The sequence below is a fragment of the Vicugna pacos genome, chromosome 28, assembly GCF_048564905.1.
Source record: "Vicugna pacos chromosome 28, VicPac4, whole genome shotgun sequence".
Lineage (NCBI taxonomy): Eukaryota > Metazoa > Chordata > Mammalia > Artiodactyla > Camelidae > Vicugna > Vicugna pacos.
Window position 1 is genome coordinate 16,711,915 of NC_133014.1, and position 22,903 is coordinate 16,734,817.

Below are 22,903 nucleotides of genomic sequence, written 5' to 3' on the forward strand. Positions count from 1 at the left end.
TGGTTTTGTATTTTTTCACTTCTCTGCTTAAATTTGTTCTTCGAAACATGGGAAAGGCCTACAGGGCTAAACCTGTTTTACCAACAGTAGGCAGGCGATGTGGGGGTCTGTCCCTGGGCGGGCTCCATAGGATCCTGCTTGGTGTCAATAACTCTTTGAAATAATGATAGTGGAAGAGGAAGAATCACATCAGATCTCTTGCTTGACAAACATAGCACCTATATTACATTCTCGTCTGATTGCCAAGCATCCTTACACTTTTCTTCTTATATACACACACATATGCCCCTAATTCTTCCTCCCATGTATAATAATACTGTTTACCCTCATCAAGAGAGCTATGCTCAAGTTTTCAAGTTACTTGACTCAATTTTAAATCTAGACTACCTGGACGATGTCAGTCTTGTCAGTCATGCTTGGCTAGTAATGATTAAAAGATAAATTTCATCAACTCTGATACACCCAAAGCAATAAGCAAAGTAAACAAGAACTATTTATGTATTTTATACAAAACACGTGTTTAGTAAAGAGAGGACGAAAACTTTTGGTGGGTGTGTATTTTAATTTACCACCTCGGATGTGCAAGAAAATATTTTATTTCTGTATTTTCTATTAATCAACTTAATTTTTATCTCAAAATCTCAAAATGGTAAAAGATACCCCACCCGCAGTCAGGCCTTCCCCCCTTCTCCTGCTGAGTGTGGTGTGCACAGAGCGCCAGGATTTTGGAGGTAAAGCGTTGGGAAGGGCTGATTGTAAGAGAGAGAGAACTCCATTGGATTATGGAGATGGTCAATGGTCTTTGCTTTTTCCTCGAAATGTCATACAGTTGCCTTCTAACCACTCACTTTATCATCCCAGTAGAGATTCTGTTAACAGGTTTCTTATATGTGGGGTGAACTTAATTATTTTTATGATAATTCTCCCAGGATACCCGAATTGTAGGTAGCCAGATCTGTACATAGATGACTCTGTGAAATGAAAAGTGAGGAAGGTTTTTATTTTTTGGAGAACTTTCTCTACCTTTTCTTGTGACTCACATTTCTGAGAGCTTTAGTTCTTTACTACACTTTGAAAGGACTATTTTAAAATAGTAGGCCAGTTTTCAAAACAAGTACCCGAGGAAGGCACAAACTACATGGTTCCTCATCATTATTTTGAAAAAAAAAAAAAAACTTTAATAATGACTCATGTCAAGACATAGGTATGCATTTTGGAGCTTAGACCTTGGTTTCACATTTCTTCCATCATTGCCTGATGATCATGAACCCTGTCGAATTCTAGAACCTTGCAATATTGAAATCATAAATCCTACCTTCAATAGGATGGAACACAGACCCTAGTATTTAGCCATATGAGACGTTAAGTCAGCAAGCAAAAGTATTAATTTGCTATAAACGTCTTGCAAACTATAATTCTTTCTTTAGAGTGCTCTCCAATTCAGATCCTGTTTGTAGAGGTCAAATGAATTACAAAAAGATAAGGCATTCCAGAAAAACTAATTAGGATTTACACCCTATATTCTGCATGTGACTGGAGTTGTGAATAATTGCACACTGAATACTGCTCTTGTGAAGAGGATGTTTCACCCAGTCTAAGCAGTTAAATTGCTATTTCTGTCAAAGCTAGTCATTATACCCTTATCCATTGCTTTTGCTTTACACTGAAGTCCCTGATAAACACCTGCTGCTTTGAGAAATAAACAATTTTCTCCATTCCATTCATGGCATGTACTGCTTCATTATGACCATTGAAGGGAGTTTTTCAATTGTCAAGGAAACTTTCTGTCAATATTTAATAAAAATGCACGTTAGCTTTTTGGCACAGTCAAGGAGTGGGAAATACCTGGGAGCGATTTGCCCCATGTGTTTTATGGCTTCTAAACTATCTTTTGTTGATGATAATAGGAACTGCACATAATTACACAGTCTTGGAAAATGAGAAATTAAAGGAAGACAGGTTCTTTCCTGCTGTAATTCTCAAAGTTTTTAACACGATAAGGGGCAACTTGAATCTCCTCAGGGAACAGATCGAATTCTGTGAGTTTTAGATTATTTGACAATGAACCTTTTTGATGACATGCATCACTGAACATTTTTGGGAAATTTCGATATAGATTTGTAGTGTATTATATTAGAGTTATAGATAGTCTTACAAATTATCAGGCTGAATGAAACTGAGGCCCCGAGAAATCTTTTCTAAATTTTCCTAATTCTATTTAATGGTAAAATTAAAAAAATTATATCTGTGTTCCAGGTAAGGGATTTTTTTTTCCAATTCATCACTCAGTTTTAGAAGTTAATTTCACAATGCTTAGACTATTTAAGTATTAGCTATTGTGAGTTTAATAAAAATTAGCTTTGGTATTTAAGTTATAGTAACAAATGAAATGAAACTTTAAAGATCCTATTGTCAAAAATTAAAGCCTGCCTGTAGATTGGGGAAAAATGATCTTCAAACTCTCAAACCTTGGAAATAGTTTCAGTGAGACATGTAACAGTTGAGACAAAACTAGAGGGCACTTCCTGTAATGTACTTGCCCTTTGGGTAAATAAAGACATGGGACTTTAGCAGAACTCCGATAACAACCTCAAGCAGAGGAGAAAAAGTGCTAAAAGTTAGACAAAGCTGCAGTTGAAAAGGGCGCTGATTCCTTTAATCTCTGAATGATGTGCCACCAATAAAAACGTTTATTGTTGTGAAGGAGAAGTGCTGTCCTGGCTGATGTTCAATGAGGGTCAACTTACAATAGTCGTTTTAGTACTAGATAAAAAAGTCTTCAGAATTTAGGTCTTTGCTCTAGAAAGAACTGGTGAGAAACCTGGAATACAGAATCCAAACCCCCACCCCCGATAACCATTGATCTGTGTGATGTCAGTGAGATGCAGCACTGATGAGAGGTTAGATATTTGAGCTTTTTTATGAAGGAGACGATGGAGAAGAGGAAGGGTGGATTCATTTCGTTTTTTTCTCTTTTTGACACAATGTGTTATTGAGGCCCAGAGTCTGCCAGAGATGTTTCTATAATCTCTTGGTTCTTGTCATGATTTCACGGAACACCTTCCCATATGTGTGCCTGACATACATGGGGAATCCAGGTCTCTCAAGGCCATTTTGATGTTTCTTTAATTTTCCCCTCAGAAACCTCTGAAATGTTTCAAGATTGGATATTACTTGAATTCTGTCTATTCCAAAGCCACACTATACACTAGGTGAATAAGCCATTTGTTTTATTTTATTTTTTTTTCCATTTCCAGCCATGCTTGCAATGTACATTAATATGATGTTCTATTGCTACCAAACTCAGATTCAGCTGCTCATCTCTCAAAAGCCAACAATGAAGAGGCAGGTGTCAGTAGAAAGGAAAAGTGCTTCCTTCAGAAAGCCAGAAATCTGAGGAGAAGGTGGACTCATGTCCCAAGATCAACTCTAAGGATTCTACCCAGTCATGAAAATTTTTAAAGGGAAACAATCCCAGATAATCATTAAGGTAGGAGGCCAGATTCTTTGACATTTTTCCATTGCACGCAGACCCGCTGACTTCTCCTCCTCTTCCTTTGGCAACCGTCTTGCCCACATGTCCACCTGCAAATACATTCAGAAAGCTGGAGGTAAAGAGTCAGTCATTCTTTAACTACTCAATTCTGCATTATTACTCCTTTTAATCCAGGAAAGGAATCAACTGGTTAGGCAAGGCATTGTGTACATTTAATAGAGCATAAGTCAGGAGTTAGGTTAAATGATATCTACTGATTTCACTTTTATAAATAAAGTTTAAGTGGAACAGAAATAGACATACAGCAAAGGGGCTAAAGAGCTGCCTACAGATTCCCACTTGTCAGACATCACTCTGTTTCTATGGGATTACGGACAAAGGTCTTCGGTAACTACTTCATCCTGACGTAGGACACCGTAGTTTGGAAGATGTTGGCGTGAGTCTGTAGCATCTCTTTGCTGACAGTTTTAGTTGCCTGCTTTCACATTTAGGCAGAGCAAGCTACAACCATGCTAGTGCTCACAAAGATGTAAATGATTTTGAGCAATAATTTTAATCCCATTCTTTTATCAGACACTGAGTCTGTGACGCTACTGTCCTGTCAGCTGCTTGAGCCTGCTCTTCTGTAACTCTGAGAGACCTGGTAGACTTCATCTATTTTTACAAACAAGAGGCAGGGGACATAAAGGGGCCTTTATACTTGGGGGGCCCCCTAGGGCTCCGCTCCATTTCACTATATGTGAATTTACCACAATTTTAATGACAAAAATTTCCTACGTTTGCTGTCACCCTTGACAGAGCAAGTTCCTTGCTCCCACAGAAAATAACCTTTTCCTCAAGGATAAATCTGTCTCAAGGATAAAGTATTGTTTTGTATTGAAAAAAAAAAAAAACCTCTTGTTCTTTCTCTTTCTCTTTGTCTTTCATTGTATTTCCAGCCAGAGGTTCTTATTTGGATTTTGCACCAATGGGAACTAATGGAACTTCTTTGGTGAATGTCTTTCTCCAAACCAAAGCATCTTGATTCTCATGACTTCCAAAGTTCTAGAAAATCAAGACGATGGCTAACCAAGTGTCTTTAGGAACTTCTTTTTAGAAAACACAAGCAAATCCTTCGCACCAAAGGTGAATATTACAGCAATTGATGCACTGAGTAATCTCACACAATAGCATTATCCTCAAAGCAGAGTCATGCCCTGAGAACCAGTACTTAGTATAGCACAGACCCACGGTGCCCCTAGCCTACACATGGTGATATCTGGGGGGGAAAAAAGAGAAAGATAGAGTTTATATTTTCAGGCAATATATGCAATTCCCCAAAGTCCCACCAGTGAGCACATTCTTCGAGATGTTAATTTTGACACTCGTATTTCCTTACACTAGGCACATTTTGTAATAATTACACGTTTTTGTCTCTGCACTCAGATTTCATACAATTTAGAAATTTGTAAAATGTCAGCAATAGTTGGCTGATCTTTCTTGACCCCCTTTCTTCATTCATATTTAAATCTCTAAATAACCATTCCCATGTCCACTTTGTGGAGCCTCTTCCTTTGATGAACTAAAACAAGGCTCCCTGTCCCTCAGGTAGTCCAAGGCCCTGCTCTGTCTTCCTGGATCCGACCTTGCTAGTGAAGTCCGATACTGACTCAAATCTTCTTCTGGCTCATTTTTTCTATGTATGTTTCTATAATCTTTTTTACCTTGCTATTTTTCTCAACTTCAAAATTGTTCTTTACATCTTATTTTTGTCTGTTTGTGCATCTCAAGCACATTTGCCTGAGTTATTTCTTTAATAATCTCCCCCCCTTTGTTTTCTCTGTGTTCTAAACTCTTAATAGTTCAATATCAGACTTTCCACAATGTTTCTCCACATTTTGTATCTTTTGTATAGAATTTTTATCTCTCAGTCTTCTGTTCTTCACTTTGAAAATTTCTTCAATTTAATCTTCAACCACTGACTGATTTAAATAATGGAAGTTATACTTTTAATTGACATTAACTAACCCCTTTTGTCTTTTTCATTTCTTTCAGATACCGCTGTGGTCATGTTCAGGAGATGTACTAATGCCTTTAGTTTTCCTTTAATTACCAATATGAAAGCTTTGTCTTATCTTTTCCACCTTTAGCCAGTTTTCTCTCTCTTTTTTTTATCTAGGTATTCTTTGCCAGAATTTAGTCTTTTCATAAAAATATGACAATTCATGATTTTCCACTTAATTTTTAAAATGTAAAAAGAAGAAATCTGCCTTACATTTTATCTGGAATTTTAACTTCTGTAGGCAAAAGTCCTCTATTTTCTGCCTGGAATTCTATATTTTCATCTACTGTGTGTCTCGTTTTAAAACTATTTCTTGTAGCGTTTTCATCTAACACGGATTCCAGGTGTCTTGTGGTTCCCTCTGTTTCTGCTTCTCTCCATCTCTCAGTGCCTCTGGCATAAACACCCTTGGCTCTTGTACTTCACATAAGCACCATGTGTTTTCTTTCCATGTTACTATGGTTAACGTGTTTAACTCTATCCCGAGCCTGTATTTATTTTATTAGGGAGTGAGTGGATTTTATTTCCCGGCCTCCTTCTGAGCTTCACTGTGGTGACTAGGGGTTGTAGAATCTGCTGTATCACTGCCTGAACTAATATGGTTTGTGAGCAGAAACGTTCAGCTGTGAATGTTGGACCTGAACTACGCTCTTCACTGTGGATTTTTACTGAAACTCAAAGACTAGTGTTTATTTCACAATATGACTTTAAACTATTCTTAGAAAACAGTTTGTTTTTCACAACTTATTTGTCTTGAAATAAGTTTGTACCTTTATTGGAGGAAAAAATAAGAAATTTACTTTTTGGCAGTGTGAGGGCATTAACTCCAGCATCATTAATGGAAAGGTGCAAATGACAATAAAAACAAGAAGGGAAGAATTTATTTTGGAGGTTCCACCATTGCATTTTTCACACTTATAAAAATGTTTCATTACATCTCAATTTATGTACATTTTTTGCTATTAATTCTGCTTATTTATTATCAAAATTATGATTTTCTGGGTTAGTACACTTACTATTCTTCATTTCCTCTTTATTTTTGTTCTTATCTCTTTAGTTTTTCTTTCTTTCTTTCTTTGGTGAGTTATATGGAAAGGCAAAATGGGCTTTTAATGCTAAAAATTTTCATATTTTTTTCGAGATTTAGACACAGCTTTTTTCCATTACTTCCTTCATGGGATAGCTGTTATGATTAAATAGTTCATATATTGTAACATAATAGCTTATTATTTTAAAAACTAAGGCAAATGCGATTTTTTAAAATTTACTGATTTTTTGTAGTAGACACATGAATGTTTGCTCTACACTTATAATTACATTTTAAACTAAAAATAATAGATGTATAAAAATCTCTCAGTATAAGATTCAAAATAATACTTAGCATTTACATTCTGGTATTCTTCTGGGGAGTATATTATATTTTAACCAGAAAAAAATAATTAAGTAGGACTGATTGTGTTGTTCAGTAATACACCACGATTTTGTTGCATAGCACAGCACAGCACTTTTGAATGTAGATATGACTAAAACAAACACAAAAGCAATCATTTTTAAACAAGAATTGCCTAAATCAGATTTCAAATTAAAAGAGCACTTCCGTGAAGAACTGGTATCAAATATTTTAAGGTGTGGACAAGGGGGATGTGCAATAAGGGAATATCTCTTTTTAAAAATGAAGGAAAAAAATTAAAAATTGGAATTATTTCAAGTAGAATGTTAGATTTCACCCTGTAATTAAAATTTCACTACCCACAAGTTTTTTAAATTTGGTTCATATCATTCTGGAGATAGTTAAAAAAGAAAAAGGAGTCTTAAATTCATTTCCCCCTTTATAAACATGTTTCTCTCCATCTATGTATACCTTTATTTTATCATTTTTTCTTACATTCTATACCAATGAAAAAGAACATTTTATTACTAAATAAGTCTTCAAGTGGAAAAGAAAAACGTTGTAGTCTTCATCTGCTCTGCCAAGGCCTTGTAATTTTAGTCCTAAAGGCTCTTAATTTTCCACTTCCTCTTCCTGAATCTCATTTTACTAACTTAATCTGAATAGCCTATTAGGATAAAGCTCTGTGCTCTGCTGCACGGCATAAAGGTTAGCATATGTTGTTCTCTCCTCACCTTTCTGGGAAGATTTTTATTATCCCCATGAAACACAGGAAAAAGCAGTAGTTTGAATACTTAATCAAATTGCCCAAGAATTATAGTGCACAAGCATGCAGTGAAGAATGTCACCTGGAACCATATTCTGTGACCCCAAGGTTGCGGCTGGTTTTATGCCACCTTTCTATTTTTGTGATTCATGCTCAAGAGAGATAAGAGGCTTGCCCAAAGTGTTTTTTTAAAAAGGGCAAGTGAGATTAAAAGAGGTGCTTTCTCACCCTCAGGCCGTTTATTTCACTCTACCCCAAACAACGTTGACCAACCCAGATCGCAGCTGAGGCAGGAGAATGGTCAAGGAGGCTGGCAGTGAAAATCGAGCTACAGGAAATCAAATCGCGTCTCCCTACACTTGAGAATTAAGGAAGGTTTGAATGCTCAGTCACAGAGCCAAATATTTTCAGTTCTGTACATTTCAAACCAGCCTGCTTGTGGTATTTTACTGCAACTATAATAGAAACTGTAGCAGATGGGATGGAAAGTTGATAACTAAGCGTGGCAGATCCAGCTATCCCTAAGGAAATGTGATTTAAAACGTGTCTTGACGAAAGACAGGAAGACTAACCAAACTAAAACAGCTGCAATTGCAAAGCAAAATGACAGCTCAAATGTGTCCTCTATTGGATATGCATCCTCTTGACACTGTAACCGTCCACAGGAGGGACTATACAGGTAGACAGAGACACACAGATAGATAAAGGTGTACCTTCTGCAGGCTTTAGGCCGTGTGTACACAAGAAGACCATCAACAGCTACTCTCCTTAAGAAACCGAGTAGTAAAGATGTTTCATTGTTCTTCACTCTCCACGTCTCCCAGCCATACACATAACAAATGGGCTAACTTCATTGTGAGCATATGGTTAAAGAGTGACTCTTCGTGAGGATGAACTAATTTATGCCTGCACCTGGTAAGAACAGCTAGAGAATCTTCTGTTTAAGGGAAAAAAAAAAAAACTGGCGAGGCTAATGGAAATGGAGATGGAAAATAATGTTCAACACTGTTTTCTAAAGCAAGACTGATATTAATCAAAACCTTAAAACTGAAGCAAAATTTTAGCTACTTAAATATTGTGGATAATTTAAAAAAAAAACATTATGTTCTTCACTGAGATAATAAATGACATAATTGGCCAAATAATATGGCCAAATATTGGCAAAGAAATCTGCCAGACTTCAAGGTCTGACTTCATCAAAGACAAATCTGTATCATTTTAATTGATGTCCTCCATAAAGAGAGAGTAGAGAATCATCCTTTTTTTTTTTCCTGTATGTGATTTTACAAGCCAGTGCATCTGACCTTCGATGAGGCACAGTATATCAGAATTTTGAGAGACAAGGGAGAATTTGCAAAGTAATCCTGTCAGCAAATTAGCCATAGAAGATCTTTGGAAGCCGGTTTTATCACTGAGCTTCTGGATCCCTTATACATTAATTTTCTTCTGAAGTTTGTCTTGTGATTAGACAACCCAATAAAAAAGCACAGTGGAATTGTGATGGCTAATCATGGATGAAAATTCTTTTATTTTGAGGGATCTTAGCTGAGTCAACAGCTGCCAAAAAATTTCTGTCCAAAAATGTAATGTAAATTTGAAGGGAAAGAATAAAATGAACAAAAAATGTAATACAGTACTGTGCTCACACATTACCCAGGGGACAAGAAGTCTTGAAAATTTTTTATATCTGTCTAAAATGTAGAAAATGCTGAAGATATTTTGCTCAGTACTCCCAGAGCCTCTGCTGTGTCACTCCCCATGTCAACGTTCCAGGTCCCTCCATGGAATTAACTATGGAGTTTTTATATTTCATGTTACCTTTGCTAGAGTTACTTGAAAGTTTGAAAAAGTTACTCTTTACTGTAAAGGTAAAGAACCTTGTAATTGGGAGGATCATTCTAAACTTTTTTGGTTTTGCTGCTGGAGGTATTTTCCAGGCTAGTGATTGAAAATGATATTCAAATATGTTCCTAATAGAGCGTGTGGTGACATTTCCTAATTCCTTTACTTTTATAACTATTTCTTCAACCTGCGGAAACAAAACAATAACTCAAGGTTTCAGCAACTCGATCATTTGTTTCTTCACACAAATCTATGCTTCTTAAAAGCTGTTGCTTTTCAGAAAAGATATATTTGCACATTATTTTCTAGCTTAATAGCGTGCAGCACCGGAGCTTCCATGGAACACTGGTTTTAGTTCATATATTATGTGTAATTTATTTGGAATGAAGAAATACACACATTATGTCTTATTATTCACCCTGTGGACTCCCGAATTCTATGAAACTGAGAATATTCATTTTGTACGTTAAACATAACGCCAACCTGAAAATATGCCATTATAACCTGTGTCTGATAAACGAAATAAAATTGGTGCTGTGCATTTGTTGCTAACGTAATATTATAAGACACATTACACAAGTCGTTGGAGGCAGAAGCAAGTAATAGTAATAATAATAATTTGTCTGCATCTCTTCTGCACATTGGGGTGTTTTCAAAAGGTAAAAATATACTCTTTTTTTTGTACAAAAACATTTGAAAGATAAAAAACAATATGATGTGATGAAACTTTATAGTAAAACTGGAAATCTGAATTTATTTTCTTTTAAAAACATTCCCTTAATGACAAGGGGAATACACTGAAAAATGACACGGCATACCTGGCTGAAGCCAGGTAAGTGTGACTGACATTTGTAAACATCGAGGGTTTTCTGCAACGTACTCTGCCGCCACGATACATTGAAAGTTAGAATCAGTACACCTATTGTGTTTGACACGTAAAAACAAGGATGCCATGTGAGATTAAGTGGAAGGAGATGCAATGAAAAGTAGAGACTGTAGGATCGGCTGGCTGGTGGATCAGGATGAAGCAAGGATACGTGGGATGCCCGCAAAGGGCCAAACTCAAACAGAAGGGGTAACATCATGGTGCTGCCTGGCTTTTCAGTTACATGCTTGTAACCACGATGGGAAAGAGGGCTTTGCGCTGGCGAGGTGCACGCTCTGGTTATTCAATCAGCTATGAAGAGTTGGGAGGAGGCACAGGACAGAAGCTCCTGGTGCTGCACGGGTAGCTGCATAATTATTGCAGGGAGGAAAAGATCTTATAAAACACAAAACTACTGGTTAAAAAGACTGCATTTCAAGAAAGAAGTCAACCACCAGGGGCTTAGTTCTTTATCCTAACACTATGGCAGGTTTTAATTTATATCAGACTATGCCCAGGACCTTCTTCAAGGTTTCTCCCTGTGGCTGGCAGGGATGCAGAGGCCCCCTGAATTCCAGATAATGAAAATGAGACACTCTGCTGCTCACCAGGAAGGAAGAATGTCGGCACTAAAAGTTGTTGTCAAATGAGAAAGATATTTCTGATGTTTTATTCCCTTTAACAAGTTTCATGGCATCTCTACAGACCTTCAATTCCATTCCCTATTTGTTTTTAAGAACATATACTATGAATTCCTTTGTTTTCACATATAAATTAGACCTCTTCTAAAGTGCATGGTTGACCTTTCCCAGACGTTATCAGTACATCTTTCAAGTAAGAGCCTTTAAAGATTGATAACTCATGACTTTGATGTCTGTTTCCCACTCACCCTGAAAATGTATGTATTATGTAGAGGGGGTTTGTATCTGTAACTTATTGAGCTGAAATAACTGTGGATTATAAAATCTCCATTCTTCTTTCATCTAAGTTGAAAGATTTAAATAGGGGTGCTCAAAGACTCTGACAGAATCCAACTCATAATGCTAGCAATTATATTCATGTCCCTTAGAAAGAAAAAAACAAAGAGAAAAATAGCACTGGAATTATGAATATGAATATACTAGGCAGTTAAATATAAGTGGAATAACTTGAAAAGTTAGAAAAAATATATCTCCATAAAACATTCTGCAAACTATGAGCTAGAATCTTTTGAAAATACATAACTTTTTTCCAAATGGAATCTTTGGGATATTTGACATATGATACCAATCTAAAATGATTATGATTTTTAGCAAAAGCGATGATCAGAATAGAAACTGTAAAGGAATCAACTCACAAAAATTGATGACATGTTGGAAAAATTATTTCAAGAAATCATGTGAAAGAATGCAAACACTGAAAATAAATCTGAGAACAGCCAAAGGCAGACTTAGGTTGAGAGAAGAAAACAAAACTATAGGTACAGATACGAATAGTTAGATATCATTTTTTAAAAATTAAGACCTGAAGAATGCGAGGGCAACAGATGAATAAGAAGTCAAAAATGTAAGAAAAGAAACTGATCTGAAACTGGTACATAGAACAGGCATGGAAGGAAAAAAGAAAGAATTTTTATATCCATATGCTTACAGAAAACAATATGTTTTGCACACATAGAGCCATACTGATAAAATCTTACATGATATTGTGTGAGGTAAAGAATAAGGTAAACAGTAAGGCCTTAAAATAAATGGAACAGACTTTCTAACACCTTTCTACTCACCCTTCAAGATCCCCAAAATAGTGATCTGTGGACAGTAGACTTTCTGCAGCACTAAATATTTTAAAAGAATTGATTTAGCCCATTTGGGCTGCCACAGATAGGTTCTGATCCAAGATGATGACACACAATACCTGAAATTAAATATGCAATAGAGAGTTTGAACAGACTAGATCAGGTGGAGGAAAGGATCAACAAGCTCAAGACGAGGAAGTGGAATTCATGCTATCAGGGGAGCAACCAGGAAAAAAAAAATAATGAAAACAAGTGGAGATCACTTAAGGGGCTCATGGGACACACCAAGCGAGCCACTATCTACATAACTGGGCTCCAGAAGGAGAAGAGGGAGGGGAAGGGATAGAAAGCCTATTCAAAGAGATAGTGGCTTCAAACTTCCGTGACTTGGGGAAAGAAACAGACACCCAGATCTAGGAAGCCCAGAATATTCCAAAAAAGATAAATCTAAAGGAACCCACAACAGGATACATTATAATTAAATTATCAAAAAGTTAAGACAAGGGGAGAATATTAAACGCTATAAGAAAAAAAACAAATTATTATGTACAAGGGACCTCTTCCCATAAGACTATTAGCAGATTTTTTTCAGCAGAAGTTCTGCAGGCCAGAAGGGAGTGACAATATATTCAAAGTGCTGAAAAAATAAACTGCCAATCAATATTTCATGTGATAAAGTTGTCCTTCAGAATTGCAAGAAAAATAGTTTTCCAGACAAACAAAAGATGAAGGAGTTCATCACCATTAGAGCAGTCTTACAAGGCATGTTAAAGAGAATTCTTCATGCTGAAATAAAAAGTCTCTAATTAGTAGCTTAAAAAAATATGAGAATAAAGATATATCTTTGCTGAAAATAGACATGAATATAAGATATTTTTATAAACCTCACGATAAACATTAAGCAAAAAACTATTGTAGATACACAAAGAATGAAGAAAAAGAAATAGCATTTCACAACAACCAAAAAATCATCAAATCATAAGGGAAGGAAAGAAAAAAAAGAAGCACAAAGAAATTACAGATTGACCAGAAGCAATGAAAAAAATGGCAACAGTAAGTCTATACTTATCAACAATTAAGTGTAAATGGACTATGTTCTTCAATCAAAAGACTCCGAGTGGCTAAATGGATAAAAAATTAACGTCCAGCTCTGTGTTGCCACAAGAGACTCATTTCAGTTTTAAGGATATACACAGAGTGAAAGGGAACAGATGAAAGATGGTATTCTATGCAAATTGAACCCCAAAAAGTGAAGGAGGAGTTATAATTATATCTGACAAAATAAACTTTAAAACAGTGACTGTGATAAGAGACAAAGAAGGTCGTTGTGTAACGATAACAGGATTTTATCTCACACGAGGACTCACCATATGTGAATAGCAAAGACAAGCACACCTAAGTCTGCAAGGCATGTGTTAACGTATCCAAGAGGATAAAGACACCAGCAGTACAAAAAGAGCAGCGGACTTCAGGACCTCACTTTCAACAATGGATGGATCATTGAGACAAACTGAAAAAAAACAAAACAAAAAAATGAAAAAACAAAAAACAAAATACTGAGCTTAAACTATGTATTAGACCAGGAGCACCTAATAGCTATTTACAGAACATTTCATTCAACAGCAGCAGAATACACGTCCTTCTCAAATACACGTGCAACATCCTTTGGGACAGATCATACTCTAGACCACAAAGCAACTATTAATAAATTGAAGCAAACTGAAATCATATCAAGGTATCTTGTTTGACCACAATGATATGGAGCTGGAAATCAATTATAAGAAGAAAACTGGAAAACGGACAACTGTGGTGATTAAATAATACGTTCTTAAGCAACCAAATGGTCATCAAAGAAACCAAAAGGGTGAGCAAAAAGACGTTTAAAACAACAAAAATGAAAACACAACATACCATTGCAGGGAATGCAGCCAAAGCAGCTGCAAGGGTAAGATTATATAAATTATATTACGAAAAAAGACCTCAGATAGCCTTTTACACCTCCATAAACTAGCAAAAGGACAATCGAATCCCCTATTTAGTGTAAGGAAGAAAATAACAAAGATCAGAGTGGGACTAGATGAAACAGAGACTAAAAAGACCATGGAAAAGAGCAATGAAAGGACTGGCATTTTGAAAAAAAAATAAACAAAATAGACTTTCAGCTTGACTAACCAAGAACTAAAAAGAGGACTCAAATAGACAAAATTAAACATAAAAGAAGAGATGTTACATTTGATAACATACAAAGGATCATAAGAGATTAGATTAGATCTGATTCTTATCTAAGCTTTCAATCTTACCACACTCTTTCAATAATTTTAGATTTTCCACATAAAGTCTCCAAATCCGTTTTTTTTATTTTCAAGAATAGCTTTGACCATAAAAATAATTCTTAATAATAGATCACTCTCTGAATTTTGTCACATAACTCAGAAAGTTCAAAGATCTGCATGACATTGTGAAAACAAAACTCTCTCCTTCCCCATCTATTTTCTTATGTGAATAACATTCCTCAGAACTTCCATCTATAAAAACAAAACATTAGGACAGAACTGTTGGCACATCCTGCCTCATTCAGCAACAAATACTGTTCATCGACGAATGCATGAGCTAATTAGGGGGGACATCCCATCCACTTCATTAAAGCTATGTTTCCTATTTCCAAAAATATGTTTTTATGTTTAAAAAAGAGAATACCTTGGATATTCTTAAGCTTTTGTATTTCAGATTCAATCTGCCATCTAGAATGGAAGGTTAAATTCAGCCTTTTGCTGAGTTTGAAATATGAAGTATTTTATAATACTAAATGACAAGCAAGCATCAGAGCTAAAAATTTAGGGTTTTTTTTTTTTTTTGGCTGTGTCATTCTCCTTAGGAATACAGTGCATAATTATCTGAGTACTTAATCATGTTATTTATAAGTGCAGATAATCAATTAAAATTAAATATTCATAATATGGATTTATAGGCCAAATCTATTTCCCTACCTATTTGTCTATCCCTCCATTTACTATCCCTATATACATATATATATACATATATATGCATTGTATAAGTATATACAATACATAGCTGTAGTTATATCACATTATACACATACATCTATTCATAAGCATATGTAATATATGTGTATTCATTGTACCTGCAGGCACAGTGGATAGATAGAGACAGATACACTTCTATAGAAGTATTTAGACATGCTTCAAGTGGTGACTTTTAATCACGTTTGAAATCTCATACAGACTTAAAGTCATTAAAATTGTATTCAAGGGTGACTAATAAAAAAATAAGATAACAAGTGTCATTGAGAATGGAGAGAAATTGGAACACTTGTAAACTGTTGGTGGGAATGTAAAATGGTGCAGCCTCTATGGAATACAGTATGGTGGTTGCACACACACACACACACACACAAAACTAAACAGAATTACTATCTGAGCCAGCAAGTCCACTGGTTACACCAACAATAATTGAAAGTAGAGTCTTAGGGAGATATTTGACACTCATATGCAGAGCAGCATTATTCACAATACCCCAAAAATAGAAGCAACCAAAGTGTTCATTGATGGATAGATGGATAGGCAAAAGGTGGTGAATACAGACATAAATAATATATATGTCATGTGGAATATTATTCAACCTTTAAAAAGGAGGAAATTCTGACACATGCTACAACATGGTTGGGCCTTGAGAGCAGTACTCTAAGTTAGTTAAGCCAGTCATAAAAAAGACAAATAGTGTTTGATTCTAATTTTTGAGGGACTTAGAGTAGTCAATTTCATAGAGACAGAAAGCAGAATAGTGGCTGGGGAGGGAGAAATGATAAATAAAATTATTTCTGCCACAAGATTAAATTTAAAGTCCCTAACTGATTAAATAATAAAACTAAAGATAAATGTAGAATTGTCCTTAACTTTATTAAAACATGACTCATTTACAGTTTTTCTCATTTATCTCACTTCTATGTCTTAGCACAGAGCAGTGAGATCCTTGTTTTAATGTGGAATATTGAAGGAAAAATGTGAAATGCCAACTTAAAGAAAAGCTTTGTCCTCATCCAATTAACAGGAAATTTAGCACTGCCATGAATTCAAGCGTATAGAAAATCCTGAAGGCAAAATACTTTCGAAGCTTTCCTTCAACACTAAATTTGTGAGGGAGTTGTCAGAACCCGTGGTGTCTCATTTGAATCACTAAACGCTGAATGTCCACCATTGTAATGTGAATGTACCAGTATCCCTTCCTCTGATCCTCGTCTGTGAAACAGTTCCAATTTCCATCTGGATCAGAAAGTGCGAGGAATAAACATGGCCCAGGGAAAGCTGAAGGGCTTGGCCAGAAAACTAAAACTTTCAACTGTTAATTTGATAGCATTCCCAACCATTTGCTTCGGAAATAATATCTGAAACCTAAATCATTTTCATCAAATGGACGGCAACGGCCTCAGGGCTAACTCTGACCCTTTGCGTGGATCAGTGTGATATTATAATAAGATGATAATCGGATACTTATCCTCCAGGTTTCTGGCCACTTGCGACATCCAGGAGAGGCCCAAATCTTTTACCTGCAGCCTGCAAAGACAATTACAATCTGGAACAAAAGAGGAATGAGTGTCACACGCAAGCTGAATTCTGATGGTAGTGCTTGCTGCATCTGCTAAACAAGGCCATCATTTCTCTTTTACTCCACAATCATTCTCCTCTTCTGAGCACTCTTTCAGCTGAGAGTAGATATTTGTTGCCTTCTTTCTGTTTACTTTTTCTTTGATGGTGTTCTCGTATACATTATCTTAATGAGGGAATTCCTACGCTGGTTCTAACAGTTCTTCTGTGATGAACCAAAGGTCTCTTTGATGAGTTTTGCTGCGTAGTGCAAAATATTGTGGATCCTCAAATAATGCAGATACAGACCCTCCTCACGGTCAGAAATCCACATGTAACGTAGGCTCGGCCTTCCCTATACATGGTTCCTCCATGTCCGAGATTCAAACTGCCTAGGGATTGAATAGCACTGCAATACTTACTATTGAAAAAAGTCTACACGTCAGTGGACAAATGAGGGTGGTTCAAGGGTCAGCTCTACCGTATGCTTTGAGGTCGGTTCAAGTCGCAATGTGACAAACTCAGTAAGGTCTGCTCTTGAGGAAAGTAATGCCATGATAAAGTATAATGCAATATGAAATTATATACACATATAATTGATAAACCAATCTATAATAAAAATAGAAAAAAGGTTGGATTTGAGCCAAACTGAGGACCATCGTCTGGAAGACACAGATTCAAGCAGCACCTAGACTGCGTCCCACTGAACTAAGAAATGGGGGAGACTCGTAAAGGCAAAAAGCGCAAAATTACACAAATTGTTTGCCAAGAATTATAACTGGATCTGGCGAGAAGTAAGGGTGCCTTCTAAGTAAGGATTGGCTGGGGTCTGAAGTGGTTTCATATTTCAAGAGGAGATGCTGAGACCATAAGGTTGCTGATGCTGTTTTGAGAAAGGCTGGTGGTGTCCTTGAGTTTGATACAGTTCAGAAAATTCAAATTCTCGGTAAGGCGGGAACATGTCTGAAGCCACATCCACCATGGCAACCTGGCTCCATCTTGCGTGTCTGAATCACTGTCACCTCCACTTTAATTTTCAAATGCATTCTTGTCTTTAATGCTTGATGCATGTTTGACAAGGCACAACAACAGGCTGTCCTACTTAGCACAGTGAGGTTATAAGCCAGAAGGACTTCCCCGTATCTCAACATGTGAACATTTCTTTCACTAATGTGCTGTTATGTTAGGATTCAGCCACTTACAGAAACCAACACAGGTATCATTTTAAACATTTTAAGATCCCCGACTTCCACGTGCCATAATAGTAATTATCTTCCATGTGTTTGATTCCCTCTTCAAAAAGTCTCTGTGGCTTTTCTCCTTTTTCTCAAACGGTTTGATGTTTCCAGTCGGAATACTTTTGCTTTTTCCTTCTCTTTCCGAGTTTGCTTAAATCACTGAAAGCGCCAAGTGAGCAAGCGTTGTATTTGTTTTATCAGCAGGTACATTTCTCTGCAAGACTTACAGAAATTATTTTTTGGAATATGTACTCATGTGCTTTATGGTAATTTCAGTAATGCTTAATGAAAACCTTCCCCATCTATAGCCCGTAAATGATGAATGCCTGGCACATTATCAGACTTACCTACTTCCTCTATAGGGACTTCATTGGTGTGCTTTTTACATTTTAATTAGCATCTTGGACTAGGTTAGCAATCAGAGGGAAATATCTTCACCTACCTGTTAAGTTGGAGTCAAAGTTGTACAAAACAGTCAGAGACAACAAAAACACGTCAAGATATTGAGCTAGAGTTCATGCCAGCAGGGTTTTAGCTGACCTAGTTACAAACAGTGACATATTTTCTGGTTTTATGTCATAATGGGAAGAATTCTCAACTTCACTTTATCATGTCTCCTGGGTGTTTGTTGACTTATATGCTGTTACATTAATGTTTCTAGAATATATCTGTGTGGCCTAATCCCAACATTCTGAAGCAAGTTTGAAAACCTGAGTGCATTGTCTCATCTTCTTCTTTCTAATTATCTAAGTGCTAATTGCGTCTTGCTGTCTTGGCTCAGTTGGGTTACTATTATACATCACTTAGAAATGATTATAAACATTGAGCAGGAGTTTTACTGATCATCAAATTACTGATCATCAACATAACTTGGCTAGTTTGTTCGAAATCACCTTATGTCCTTTAAAGGAGTCTTCGCTGAATCTGAGTTTCCAAAGTCTCAAAGCTTCCTACCACCTGCCTGTGAGGACATGAGGGAGTGCTGAGCGACAGAAGTCACCTGCAGATACAGGACCCACCACGGGATGATTTTCTATGGCGGGACCGGACTTTAGCCCCACGTCGAGACAAGGAGGTCTGGCCACCTTGACGTAGTGCTGCGCCCTCTGTTGGCTTGGGCCCAATTCTTTCCACACCCCAAGGTAATTTTTCATGAGTGTTCCCCCTACCTTCCTTACCCTCCCCCTTTCTCACCTGCCTCTGTAAATCATGTGCAGTGTTCAGAGGTTTAAAGGTGGGTCTAAGTATGAAGCCCCCCACATTTGTTCTGCTTGCCCCTTGTTAAGGCCTTTTCAGTCCAATGATCTGTGTTCTTTCTCTCTCAGAAATCCCCCTAGATTATTTCTTTAAAAATTTCCTTCTGTTGATTTTTTCCTTCTCTTCTTCTACACCACTGTCTTAGTGTGCATGACCTATTATCACAAAATACCACAGATTGGGTAGCTTGTAAACAATCAAAATTTATTTTTCACAGCTCTGGGGAATAGGAATTCCAAGATCACGGTGCCTTTATTTAATCTGCTAGATGATTCCTTCCTTTATGCAGATCTAAGAGTCTGACCTTGATCACTTTTCTTCTGCAAAGAATGTCTTTTAACATTTCTCACCAGGCGGACAAGCTCTAAGACGGGGGTACATTGTACTTGTTGCAAGCTTTTTCCATATTGAAGCTGAAGTAGAAGTGAGCACTTTAATTTTTAAGCAGATTATTTCCAAAATCTCTTCTGTTTCTTTAAGAGCTTCTTTTGCCATTTTTACGTGTTTCTCTTTCATGGCAGGTGTGTTTCTTATGTGGTATCAGTTTTTAATTTAAGAAAGAATGACTCTGTTTGTCATGTTATGCATTGATAAGCATTTTCTCTGCTATCGTGTGTGTAGGTTTGTTTTCCTAAGAAAGGTTTCTCCACAAATTTGAATACTTCTCTGGGGCTCTGGGAAAGGGATCTGTGGCATGGTGGCTCAAGAGATTTCACTGAATGAGAAGGCTGGTCTTTATCTGGATTCCTCTCAAGTGGTAAAATAAAAAGACGAATATTGCAGAGGTGCCAGTACCACAGCAGCATATTGTTTTTGAAGACAGTTAGCTTTATTTAAAGAAAAGTTTCTGGTATTTGCCTCAGCGATGAATGGCATGTGATAAAATTATTTTGACAGACTCTCAATTAGTGGAACAATTTTCATAACCTCTTCTCACATCATAATTTTAAAAATCCTGTCCAAGACTCTCTGAGGTTTCCCCTTCTCCAATTCAAACTATTATGTCCAGATCTGGAGTAAGAAAAATTAAACTATTCTCTTATTTTCTTACTCAGAAGGACATGTCTCAGTTAAAACATTTTATATGAATGGAAGAAGTACAAAAATAAGTTTATATGATTATAGTTCTCCATGTGGCACTGTTATCAGAAACAGCATCCACTGAAAAGTGTCTCATATTCTTATACTCATGAACAAACGTGGACAAATCAGAAGTGATTTTTAAATGTCTTTTGTGTACACACACCAGCCTCTAAGGAAAGCCCAGGTACACACACACACACACATTTTCCAACAAGAGTCGAGGACAGAAAATTGAGTCACAACGCTCAGGCGCTCACATTGGTGGAGGAGCCAGAGAGGATAACACTCTTGCATCCATAGAGAAGGCTTTTATGTTTTCATGTTTCTTTTTCTGTGCCTTTTCACCTACAGTGACTTCCATTTCTTGGAACTCATTGCCCATGTGACTGGGATGGTTGTAAAGCTGTTAGCCTATCCTTTGGATGAAGCTGGCACCAGTATGGGCCTCTAGTTTTGGTGAACGGAGACTTCCAGACTGTGTATTTCCAGTTCTCGAGAGGGAGGCCATTTTGGGGGTAAAGGGCCAACAAGTGCCAGTCTCTGTTATAATCTCTAAGGAACATTGTGCTTTCGGGATTATGTAGCAAAGAGGTGTTTCTATTTCTATTTAACAAATTACTACAAATGGAGCATCTTAAGACAACATACGGGGAGGAGGGTAGAGCTCAAGTGGCAGAGCACATGTTTAGCATGCACGAGGTCCTGGGTTCAATCCCCAGTCCCTCCTCTAAAAATGAATAAATAAACCTTATTACCTCCCCCACCAAAAAAAAAAAAAAAAGACAACAAGCATTTATCATCTCACGAGTTTCCCTGAATAGTGAGTCTGGGCGCGGCTTCGCTGCATCCTCTGCTCAGGGCGTCGCAGGGCTGTAGTCAGGGTTTGATCCGGCTGCTTCCTCATCTGGAGACGTGACTAGGCTGTGGGCAGAGTTCTTCCTTCACAGCTGCATGCCTGTGGGATCTGGTCTTTTTCTGCCTTGCTGGAGAGTGCACTGAAGTCCCAGGGCCACCCCCAGTTCCTAGAGGCCTCCATCAGCTCCTTGTCATGAGGGCCTCCTGAACATGCTCTGTAGTTTGTCCACAACAAGGAGAGTCTCTCTTCAGTCATCTTTGCCTGAGTCTGGCAGACATGGTGCAATCAAGCAAGTGACATTCCAGGATCACTGGACATAAACTCATTGTGAAGATGACACTCCACCACCTTTGCCATATTCAGTTGGTTAGAAGCAAGTTACAGGTCCCACTCCTACTTGCAGGGGGGGACTACACAGGGTGGGACCACGGAGTAGCCCGTGTGTCTGTCCACCGCAGCCTGGTTGCTTGGAGCCACTCATCTTGCATCCGGACCACCTCCGTCTTTCCATCGGAGGTCCCACAATCGCTGTGTATCAGTCTGTGGTCCGTATGTATCCAAACCACTATAACTGATGGGATCTTCAAGAACAAGATTAATTACCCTTGGCAAAATCAAACTTGGAGCTTTCACATTTAATTTCTCTTTTTTCAAAATTTTCAAAAATTTCAGATTTTAGAATTAAGGCAAGATCATGTGATTGGTACCAGCTATCGGTGGGGAACTCACACTGAAGACACATTTGCACACCTAGCACATTGTTTTCCCCAGTAGTAAGAATTCCGTTTGGAAGAGAATTGAACTGATTTCAATTCCCAGGACATGAACAATTTATATGCACACGCATTTGAATTTGATGGATACTGTATCATTTACCAGTCAGGACGTCTTTTTTTTTTCATTCTTTTATAGAGTGACAACTAGGAAACTGGAATGACACCAAGTCTTCAATATGTTCATATATAATTAGGACTCAAACTATGAATTCAAACACAGTATATTTGAGAAGAGAATGCATTTAATAAGTAAATAAAGTGTAAAACAATAATGTGGATACATCCCTTACATTGAGAAGAGGACAGAAATTGGAATTATCCCAAAGAAAATCATCAAGGAAGAAGTTTGAAAATCTATCTTTGGAACACTTTTCCTCAAAGCATTAGCTTTGTCAGAGGCAAAAGAAAAGTCACAGTTAGCAAGTTATAAAAAAAAAAAGTTTTCAGAATTTGGTATGTGAACAAAAAGTCAAGTTCAGACTTTGAAATAAGAACATCAGAAACTCAGGAAGATACAGGATCAACTTGAAAACAAATTTTGATCTTGTGGTCAAGAAAAAAAACGTATCTGGGATAGAAAAAGAAAAGAGGATCCAACACATCTTTTAACCTACATGTGGCAGGAGAAGAAAGGGCCCGAGTTAAGCAAGAGGGAAAAAAATTTTAAAACACAGATAAACTTTAATATAAAAAAAAGCTCTCATAAAGAGGATGGGTACACACCATGCAGGAATGAAATGCAACAGAAAGCTTCCTGCTACTGCTCGAACAGAGAGCGGGCATAGGCGTTCTTGTTCAGATTTCATTATGGAAAGGCTTTAACAAGGTCTCGGAGATGCACATTCACAGCTGTGCATGGAAGGACAGGATACGCACGTTGTCCCTAACAACTTTAAGCTGCACAGAAATTACATCCTT

General features: G+C 37.1%; 1 long non-coding RNA gene across 1 annotated transcript; it reads right to left on the minus strand.

Annotated features, from left to right (window-relative positions):
- Positions 1–3,217: 3,217 nt before the first annotated feature.
- On the minus strand, positions 3,218–18,543 carry LOC140689992 (uncharacterized). The gene is made up of 2 exons (XR_012065148.1): positions 18,456–18,543; positions 3,218–3,585 (listed from the first exon to the last, which is right to left on the minus strand). It is a non-coding gene; the product is annotated as an uncharacterized lncRNA (long non-coding RNA).
- Positions 18,544–22,903: the final 4,360 nt, after the last annotated feature.